The sequence below is a fragment of the Podarcis cretensis genome (assembly GCF_951804945.1).
Source record: "Podarcis cretensis genome assembly, chromosome: 1".
Classification (NCBI taxonomy): domain Eukaryota; kingdom Metazoa; phylum Chordata; class Lepidosauria; order Squamata; family Lacertidae; genus Podarcis; species Podarcis cretensis.
Window position 1 is genome coordinate 57,928,132 of NC_137170.1, and position 10,911 is coordinate 57,939,042.

Genomic DNA, 10,911 nt, shown 5'->3' on the forward strand with positions numbered 1-10,911 from the left:
AAAAGGAACACGACAAGGCTGTCCTATTTCCCCTCTGTTATTTATTTCGGTTCTGGAGGTGCTCTTGAATACGATTAGAGGGGACCGGTTGGTGGAAGGGATTCAGGTCGGAGCAAAACAATATAAGCTTAAAGCTTTTGCAGATGACCTAGTTTTGACCCTGCAGGAGCCAGAATCTAGTACGAAAAGAGTATTACAATTGATTCAAGAATTTGGTCGGGTGGCGGGATTTAAATTAAACAAACAGAAAACCAAGGTATTGGGAAAAAATTTGACAGATACAGAGTCAGAACGGTTTCAGAGAGAGACAGAATTAAATGTGGTTAAAAAAGTAAAGTACCTAGGGGTCAACATAACAGCAAAAAATCTGAGTCTTTTTAAGGATAACTATGAAAAATGTTGGTCTGAAATTAAGAGAGACTTAGACAGTTGGACAAAATTGAAACTTTCTTTGTTAGGCCGAATTGCTGCTATCAAGATGAATGTATTGCCAAAAATGTTGTTTTTGTTTCAAACATTACAGATTGTGGACAAGACGGAGTGCTTCCGGAAGTGACAGAGAGATATATCTAAGTTTGTCTGGCAGGGCAAAAAGCCCAGAATTAAGTATAAGATACTAACTGATGCGAAAGAAAGAGGGGGCTTTGCCCTGCCAGACCTAAAGTTGTACTATGAGGCCGCAGCTTTCTGCTGGCTAAAAGATTGGCTACTTCTCGAAGACACTGACGTACTGGATCTGGAAGGTTTCAACAATGCTTTTGGTTGGCATGCATACTTATGGTATGACAAGGTTAAGATCAATAAGGCCTTTAAGAACCATATTGTCAGAAAAGCAGTGTTTAATGTCTGGACAAAATATAAAGACTTGTTGGAAAATAAAACTCCAAGGTGGCTATCACCTCTGGAAGCTAAGGCCCGAAAAAGACCCAATATGGAGGCCGAATGGCCAAAATATGGGGAAATACTAGAAAAAGATGGAGACAATTGGAAACTGCAGAGTTTGGAGAAAATGAAGGATAAAGTGCGAGACTGGTTACACTACGCTCAGATTAAAGAAGTCTTTAAAAATGACAAAAAGTTAGGGTTCCAGGTGGAGAAATCGAAATTGGAAACAGAACTGTTAGAACCTAAGACTAAGGTACTTTCAAGAATGTATAACTTGCTGTTAAAATGGAACACAAAAGATGAAATGGTTAAATCAGCTATGATAAAGTGGGCACAGGATATTGGGTATAACATTATGTTTGAGGACTGGGAAAGGTTGTGGACCACTGGGTTGAACTTCACTGCATGTAATGCTTTGAAGGAAAATGTAATGAAAATGATATATAGATGGTACATGACCCCAGTTAAACTTGCCAAAATATACCATTTGTCTGATAATAAATGCTGGAAATGTAAAGGAAATGAAGGAACATTCTTTCACCTCTGGTGGACGTGCCCTAGAGTGAAGGCCTTCTGGGAAATGATATATAATGAGTTGAAAAAGGTATTTAAGTATACTTTCCCTAAGAAACCAGAGGCCTTCCTCCTGGGTATTGTCGGCCAGAGGGTGACAAAGAAGGACAGAACCTTTTTCCTGTATGCAACAACGGCAGCAAGGATACTCATCGCTAAGCATTGGAAAACCCAAGATTTACCCACACTGGGAGAATGGCAGATGCAACTGATAGACTATATGGAACTGGCCGAGATGACCGGCAGAATTCGAGACCTGGGAGAGGAGAGGGTTGAAGAAGACTGGAAGAAATTTAGGATCTATCTACAAAAACACTGTAATTTGGATGAATGTTAAGAAGGATGCCAGATCACTAAAAATTGAGCACCATTAAATTAGATGTAATCTGGATGATAAATGAGATCGAGGAAAATATAAACTTTTTGGAGAATTATTAGACTAAATTAAATGAATGAGATTTAAGAATATAAACAAGTCGATAAATTGCTGGAAAAAGTTTTACAATGATGCAAGTGGGAGCGGGGGATGTGAGGGAGTCCAAAGAAGCTTTGAAAATATGCTATGTTATATGTTATATTGTTTATTACTTTTGCATTTTTGTATTAAAAAAATCTTAATAAATATTTATTTAAAAAAAATGAACTCACTGTGGTTTACTTGCAAGTATACATGCATATGACTACACTGTTAGGCATGCCCAAGATCATTGTTTTCAGTGGCTAAGTCTGCATGAGATCAGGCTACTGATGCCAGTAACAGTCCCCTAGAGCCCTCCTTCGTATTAGTCAGCATAGGAAAGTGGATAAATACTTTCCCCAGCCCCATAATACTAAATTTAATTAGGTCACATTTCCTCTGTCTTGAAATGGCAGAAGCTATGTACAGCAGACTGCACAGAGCTAATGAGAAAATTATGCACAAAACATCTTGCACTACAGCAGCATCCTAGGCTCAGCTGACCAGCTTGTTAGTCACAATTCTGTCACTGTCAGAACCATTCTGAGGTAACTTTTAACTTCTTCTTGAACACAATGCCTATCCGGTCTCGATGTAGAATAGGCTCAGTCTTTCCAAACTCTTTGGAGAATCCTCAAAAGGATCTGGCACGTTCAACGGAAGCTAGAAAAGGCGTTTTCTGTCAACCTCTACCATCTTCAAATATCTGAAGGGTTGTCAGATGGAGAAAGTGTGTTTCCTGCTGCTCCAGGATGAATGGTATCAATGGAATAAGATCACAGGAAAGGAGATTCGGACTAAACATAAGGAAGAACTTTCTGACACACCTTCGTTGGAGGTTTTTAAACAGAGATTGAATGGTAGTCTGTCAAAGATTACTTAGCTGTGATTCCTACAATGCATGCAGTTGAGCCGGATACTGCAACCCTTGGGGGTCGCTTCCCACTCTACAGTTCTACCACCCCCTGTCTTCACTTAGGCCTCCCCCTCCCCCTTTTCCTAATTTTACCTGGATAGAAAGGAATATAGAAACAAATAATGGCAGTGCTGGAACAGCGAGACCCAGTCACATACAAAATTTGGATCAGCTCATAATTGGCTCAGCTTTTTCAGGCTAGGGTTAGTTTACTTCCGCACCAGCTTTTTATAAAGTTTGCCACAATCCCTACATTTTTACCTTCCCAAGCAAGACTAGGTCAGCCTAACTTCAGTATTTGAAACCATCTAATCACATTGTTTACACATCTCTTTAAACTAGTTTTTATAGGTGACTGCAAGTCTTTAAAATGCAGTCAAATGTTCACAAATCAACAATACATTTGATAATTAAATACTACATTTCCAAGTAAAGATGCATGTTCTGGAACCTCAACAAATTTTGGTGACACAGTTGGGGGAAGTAGAAATAGGGTTGTCGTATTCCCAAAAGTAAAAATCCAGACAAAGTTGTTGAGCTTTTGGGGGGGATTTTTTAAGCATTAAAAAATAGTAATAATCACCCTACTATGGCAGCCCTAGTAGAAAGTAGATATGCCCACTGCCATTCCTCAGAATTAATTTTAAGATGGCAATCTTTAAACAATGTGATTAAAACTCTGATTACTAAGAAATTGTCTGTTAAGTTGTTGATTGACAACATTTTTACATTCCCAAGCAGGACTAGGTCAGCCTGTGACATCAGAATCTTGAAGCTGCCAAAATGTAGGCAACACAGATCTCGCTTCGTTGCCCCTGAAACGTTAAGCAACTAGCGTGATGGAAATATTTGTTGCAATGTGCTAGCTAAGTAACAAAATAGAAAAATGGGTCGGCTCGTGTGCAGTTCAACCAGATATGGTGCTTCATTCTACACAACTGTTACAGGAAAAGTTAACGGTTTGGTAATATGCTGATTTGCAACGTCATAATCAATTGATTTAGTCACTCAATCGTTTTTTAAAAAAAATCTTCAATAAGGTGGTGAATGTTTTAGTTGATTCATAGGACAATTTCATTCAAAAGTTATATGGTGGGTTGACCTTTTTTTGATTTGATAGCCTATTTTATCAAAGCAACAGCAGTTTGTCCAAATTACAGATCTCTCATCTGCTTATTCAGTCCTCATTCTGACACCCATCAAGGGCACATTAGTAAGAGGACTCAATCTACCAAGAACATCCCAAAATATATTGCCAAGGTCCTTCATCACCACACTGCTGGTGGATGTGGAACAAGGATAAGAAACTGGATCCAGCTAGTGGGCCACATGTTGACCATGACATCAGTTGAAGCATTTCCCTTTGCCTGTGTCGTATGAAAGCAAACCACAAAGGCAAAGCATTGCAGGTACTGATTATCAGTTGACAGCAGAGATGGTATCTTTATCTGCCCTCACATCTGACATCTTATACAACATCAGGTATAGGGCACAGGAAAATGGCTTGGGAGAAATGGCTTTGTGGGTCAAAACAGGCCTTCTCAGCCTGATTATGCACTTTGCCAATACAGTGGGACCTCGGGTTACATATGCTTCATGTTACATACACTTCAGGTTACAGACTCTGCTAACCCAGATATAGTACCTTGGGTTAAGAACTTTGCTTCAGGATGAGAACAGAAATCGTGCTCCTGCGGTGCAGCAGCAGGAGGCCCCATTAGCTAAAGTGGTGCTTCAGGTTAAGACCAGTTTCAGGTTAAGTACGAACCTCCGAAACGAATTAAGTACTTAGCCTGAGCTACCACTGTACATCAGATTCTCACAATACACACCCACCAACAAACAAACAACCACTGGGCATGGAGGTGGGTGGTTTACACACCTTCCACCCACAATGCAGTGCAACAGTTATACCAGAGAACCAAAAGGTGTGTCAAGTTTTCAGCTTGCCACTGTTGTTGTGCCTTTGAAATGCAACACCTTAGAAGGCAATTACGCCCAACTCTGCTCAGCAACCAAAGCTAATTTTCCTCCCTCCCACTCTTATGTTTGTCTTTGTATCAGAAAGGCACCCAGTTAATTTGGTTGCCAAAAATATTGCCACAGACATTTCTGACATCATGGTCTTTCCAACGAGTGGCTCCTGCCCACATTTGTTAATTGTCTTACTTTAAATATTGTGAGGATCCTATGCCCTTTTAAAATGTGTTTTTTGGGGTGTGTGGGGGTTATTAGGTTGTTCTTTTTATTTTGATTATGTATTTTGTGGTTTTATATTTTGATTTTATTCTGTGAACTGCCCTGAGATCTCCAGGTATAGGGTGGTATATAAATTCAATAAATACTGGTAACAACAGCAACAACCAACAACAACAACTCCATGCTGCAAAAACCTCTGTTTTCTCATTCCTACACATCAAGCTGCTGTTGAAAGACAGATCAGGCTACTTCCACACACACATACACGCCACTTGGTTGGCAGTCATATTGTCTAATGATGCTGTCTGACACTTCGGGGTTCTTTAAAGGTAAAGGGTAAATGGACCGCTGACCATTAGGTCCAGTCGTGACCGACTCTGGGGTTGCGGCGCTCATCTCACTTTATTGGCCAAGGGAGCCGGCGTACAGCTTCCGGGTCATGTGGCCAGCATGACTAAGCCACTTCTGGTGAACCAGAGCAGCGCACGGAAACGCCGTTTACCTTCCCGCCGGAGTGGTACCTATTTATCTACTTGCACTTCGTGCTTTGGAACTGCTAGGTGGGCAGGAGCAGGGACCGAAGAACAGAAGCTTACCCCGTCGCGGGGATTCAAACCACCGACCTTCTGATCAGCAAGCCCTAGGCTCAGTGGTTTAACCCGCAGCACCACCTGCGTCCCCTCGGGGTTCTTTACTTGCACCTAATTTGGTGTACCTATCTTTGATAGTCATTCCACCTGTTCCAACTTGCAAAAGCATATCAGGAGTTTTGAACCCATGTGTCCCCTTCTCCCAACTGACATGACTATAAGTGATAACCGATAAAGAAATCTGGGTTTGCAGGCTGCACAGTTGGCTTCAATCAAGGTGCCCAGAAGGTAACCCCCAAAAACAGCACACACAGACACTTCCCAGAAGGCCAAGATGTGTCTCAGTTTTACACAGAAACCTATAGCAAAGAGCACAAAGGGTTTCTACTTGGATTTATGCCAAAATGCTACAGCTCAACTCTCCACTGCCTTCCCCATTACATAACCTGTTGCTATTCATGTACACACAATGTAAGCCCTAGAGAGGTGCCGTGCAGGGGAATGTGACTCGCTACCGGCTGAACAAAATTGAAACCTTCCACACCACAAAATAGAAGAGCTGTCTATAAATACGACCCACACTTCTTGCTAACAAACAAAAAGCCATGGGAGAGAAGCTGAGACTTCAGCACAAGTTTAGTCATTTAGAGAGTTGCGCCGGGGCGCGGTGGGTAACCACTCTGTGTTGTGATACTCTTCCCCTTCTAAGCCTGTTGAAACTGTAGCAGCCACAGAATCTGCATAAAAAAAGATTTGCATGCCTTTCAGCCCCAAGCAAAGATGCAACTCTTGCAAACGATGGGGAGTTCTCAACAAGCAAAGGAAGAAATGAAAAGGACCAGGAGAAGATCCATCATTGATCGTACTTACTGCAAAAGAAGAAGAGGGTTCATTAATTAATAAATATAGATGTATATGGTTCTGCTAGGGGATAAAACGCTCCAATTATCATCCTCTCCCGAGCAGTGAGATCCCCCTCTAGGCGATTCATTAGTTAACAATAAAACGTTCCACTTTTCATTCACCAAATCACCAGCCAGCCCAGCGAATTCTCAGGCGATTGAGAAAAGAATTTCTTTCTTTTTTAATACATAAAAGTGAAGGAGGGAAGGAGCCCGCCAGGCGCCTTTACTCGCTGAAAAGTCTGCAGTCTGGGCGCAGCCGGTTATGCTCTCTAATTAAAGTCATTTAGCAAAAAAAAAAAAAGGGGGGGGAGAAAATCATCTCTCCGCGGTCCCCACCCACTCTGGGGTTTCGGGATTCAGTAGCTCCCGAGGGAAGAAGAAAAATAGAGACTGAGAACTGGAGGCGTGCTTGTCGGAGGCGAAGGCGGACACTTCTGGAAGACGCTTTGAATAAATAAACCCACCTACAAATTCCGCGTTGCCGCGTTTAAGGCTGGAATCTTAAACCCACTTCGAAAGGGAGGAGGCGGGATTCCTTCCCAGCAAAGAGGGCATTACTTCCGTGTAAGGGACAGTGGGATCGGGATCTGGCGCACATTTACTCCAGAGTAATTCCCTCTTCCTTCCGAGGAAACCTGCCTTGGCTTGGAGCGCACAAAGGAGAAGCTGCCCCTGCGTTTTGTTTTGACGGCGAAGCCAACGTGCGCGTCGCTCCCGCCTCCCGCCACAAGAAGCTTCTACCTACAAAGGGATGGGTGGGGGAAGGGAGTCGCTCGCTCTCTCCTACCAGATCAGGCATTGCGGAACACCTCGATCTCCTCTCCTTTTATTTGGGGGGCAAATAACTCAGCTGCCCGCGATCAGTGTACCCCAGCCGAAAGAGCGCGCGTGGAAAGCGGCTACCTTGCAATTATCTCCTCGCCAACAAGACGCGCGCTGACAACTTGATGGAGAATCAGTCTGCAGCCGTTGCTGTGGAGACGCGGCGGCTCCGGTCTCGCTCAACGCCCCCCCCCCCAAAAAAACTCCTCCCAGCTCCCTTTCAACTTCAGGGGAAGTTGCTGCCATCCCGTTTCTGTCCCATCCCCTTTACATTTCGGAACCCGCGGCGGGAGAGAGCGGAACTTCCCACTCGCCCCCCTTTAAATGGAACTCGAGCGCCACTTTTGGCGAACTGGGAAATAAGAAATGACTAATGGAGCTGTAATAGCTGGATGGGGGAAGGAAAAAAACTTCCTTCTCCCCCACTCATTTTTCTTGCCAGGGCAAGGGTTGTGGTTTTTTTCTTGCTCGCTGTGTTTGCTTTAACTCATCGGCCGGGAGCGATTCCCCTTGTTTCCAAAGCTTTGAAGCAGCCATAACGCGGTTGGTGTTCGTGAGAGGTTAGCAGTGCTAGCCTATGCAGCGGTCTACTCAGAAGTAAGCCCTCGTGAATTTGATGGGGCTGTCTTATACTCCCAGGTCAGTGGATGCAAGTGGACCAGCAGCGTTATTCCTGCTGCTGATTTCAGTGAGACTGTCAGAGCAAAGATGTGCGTGTTTACCTGGAAGGAATAATGTGTTCCTTGAGTTCCGCCCACGCTTAGGCTCCTTCCCACAGGTGTTGAGGAATGCAGTCTCAGATTCTAGTGCATCCCGATGGTGCAACTATAGATCACTTCCAAGTATTGCTTATTATTAAATTTCCACACCACCCTTCATCACAGGGCGGTTTGCAATATATAAAACATAGCATAACCAACATAACAGTAAAACACACACACACACACACAGTTTCAATCAGCCAAAGGCCAGGAGAAGAGGAATGATTTTGCCTGGTACTTAAATATATGATATATGTAGTGAAGGTGCCAGGCAAACCTCCCTGGGGAGAGCATTCCACAAGCACGGAGCCACCACAGAAAAGACATATTCTGGTGGCATCCTCAAATTCAGGCTGTTACTCCCATGTCAAACTGCAACCTTTAGAGATGAACCAAGCTTTTTTTTCTGCCCTAGCAAATTAAAATTTCTGCCTCCTTTGTTGTCCATTCACAGAGAAGCATATCAATAGCAGATTAAATGACCAAGATGTTTTTATTCTTATTTTCTTCTGTAGCGTCTGCCTCAATTTTACAGCAGCTGCTCATCCTTTTACATGCTTGCTGCTGATGCTTGCCATTCTTGAAGAGGGCAAAAACTCAAAAGCAAACTTAAAAGCAACAAACACATGTGCTTCCAGCTGTGTGTATGTGTTGTTTTTTAAACTTTGTTTCACATCAACAAGGTTCCAGCAGAGATGGCTCCAGTGAAATGGAATTGAGCACATTTAAGGTTCCAGGATTCTGCACTGCCTTTGCAGGTTGCAGGAAAGCACCTGCTCTGTCAGAAACTGATTGGTGGCACCTGCTTTCCTTGGGTGCCGTTTCTTTGGGTTGGCCTGCAGTAGCTGGGCAGGAAAGCAAAGGCATAGACAGAGATCTATTTGCTTTCTTTTGGGGCTGGACTGGGCAGGTGAAAATCAGCACTGTGTGGGGTTAATTGAAGAAACATCATTTGATGAGATCTGGGTAATGGATGTAGAACAATATATTAAATGAGAGGCAGGTGAGTCAAGATCTGAATATATTTTAAAGGCCATTTCTGTGATTTAAAGGGGTTTTGGTGAAATGGGTAATTTGCAAGAGCAAATACATGGGTTGAGGAATTGGTTTGGTGCTCTGAGGCTCATCACACACCTCTGCCCCAAACTGTACTTTTGGTCTTAAGTAAGCAAGTTCCTCCCATCCTGTCCAGCATTCCATTTCTAACAGTGACATAGCTGCCAACGTTTTCCTTTTTTTAAGGGAAATTCCCTTATTCTGAATAGGATTCCTCGCAAGAAAAGGGAAAAGTTGACAGCTATGAACAGTGATGAGCTGAATGTTTCTCAGAGAATGTTTCTCAGTATAGTATTCTCCAGTGATTTGTTCCCAGTATCTGGGAGCAAAGAGAAAGATTAATACAGGTGTATGCCACTCTAATCTCTGAGTGATATGATATTCCAGGTGTTCCTGGCACTTGATCAGGGTTAGTGTTTCCTTTTGGAAATAAGGCACAGCAGAGACTGTGGTTTATTTATGATATATGGTATATATTGGGACGCGGGTGGCGCTGTGGTCTAAACCACTGAACCTAGGGCTTGCCGATCAGAAGGTTGGCAGTTCGAATCCCCGCAATGGGGTGAGCTCCCGTTGCTCGGTCCCAGCTCCTGCCAACCTAGCAGTTTGAAAGCACGTCAAAGTGCAAGTAGATAAACAGGTACCGCTCCGGCGGGAAGGTAAATGGCATTTCCATGCGCTGCTCTGGTTCGCCAGAAGCTGCTTAGTCATGCTGGCCACATGACTCGGAAAAAATGTCCGTGGACGAACGTCGGCTCCCTTAGCCAGTAAAGCGAGATGAGCGCCGCAACCCCAGAGTCGGCCACGACTGGACCTAATGGGCAGGGGTCCCTTTACCTTTATAGTATACACACACACACAACCTGAGCCTGCAATGGAAGAGTTCACAGGAGAACAACCCCAAAAGGGTCTTTGTTCCCCCATGGCCACAGCCTTTGATTCAAACAGAAATCAATCACTGTTCTGCCTTTCCAGCCTGAAGCTTTCCTTCCAACTTTTAGAATCCCTAATCTGTCCTGATTGCCCAATGCCAGGAACACATACTCTAGATTCTCTCCCACAACTGGACAGAGAGCCTGGAGATAGAGAGAATCTCTATAGATCACAGCAACGCCCCCTCCCCAATCCTTGAGTCTGGCCTGATGCTGCACTGAGTACCCAGGTGAGCACAACTCCACCCCACTGTTCACCCACCCAGGTTTCAGTAATACATGCCAGATCAGCCAGATCACGGATGAGGGAGATTTTATTCTGGACCAACCTGGCATTCAACAGCAGCAGTCACAGACCCGAGGGCTGGCTGATATGACAACCACAGTTTCCCAGGTTGGATGAGGGGCTGGCACAAGGCACAGTCACTAACTGTCTATGCCATGTGCCGCTTACCCGGCCTGCCCTTCCTCCCATGCCATATGTCTCCCTATCCAGAACCACTGTAACTGGGTCTCCCCCACTCCTCACCTCCCAGGCACATCCCACAAAATACTCTTACAACTCAGTTAAAGACAGTTAAAACACACCCCCCCAAAAAAAATTTTAAGGATATAAAAAACAATTTAAAAGCAATTTAAAAGAAGAAGCCCTCTCTGCTGGGCAGCAGCAGCAGTCCTTATAAAACCTGTCAGGCCCCGCCCTGGGCCAGATGGGTAGAGGCAGGAGCAGGGCCCTCCGGCCCTCAGCAAATCTGTGCAGGGATGCCCAGTTATTTCATTCTGCTTCTTGCACTTGCTTCATGTTACCATTCAAA

The 10,911-nt window shown here is 44.1% G+C and overlaps 1 protein-coding gene across 3 annotated transcripts in view; it reads right to left on the reverse strand.

The window, feature by feature from the left end:
* Nucleotides 1-7,773, reverse strand: part of PRR5L (proline rich 5 like) — a 70,490-nt gene extending 62,717 nt beyond the window's left edge. Inside the window, exon 1 of one of the 3 annotated variants that reach the window (XM_079952168.1) lies at nt 7,313-7,773. The gene's annotated coding sequence lies outside the window, so the exon portion shown is untranslated. Of the gene's footprint in view, nt 1-6,989; nt 7,241-7,312 lie in introns of those variants that run through there. The other 2 variants (XM_079952167.1, XM_079952169.1) reach the window with 2 other exon arrangements.
* Between the last annotated feature and the right edge of the window lie 3,138 nt (nt 7,774-10,911).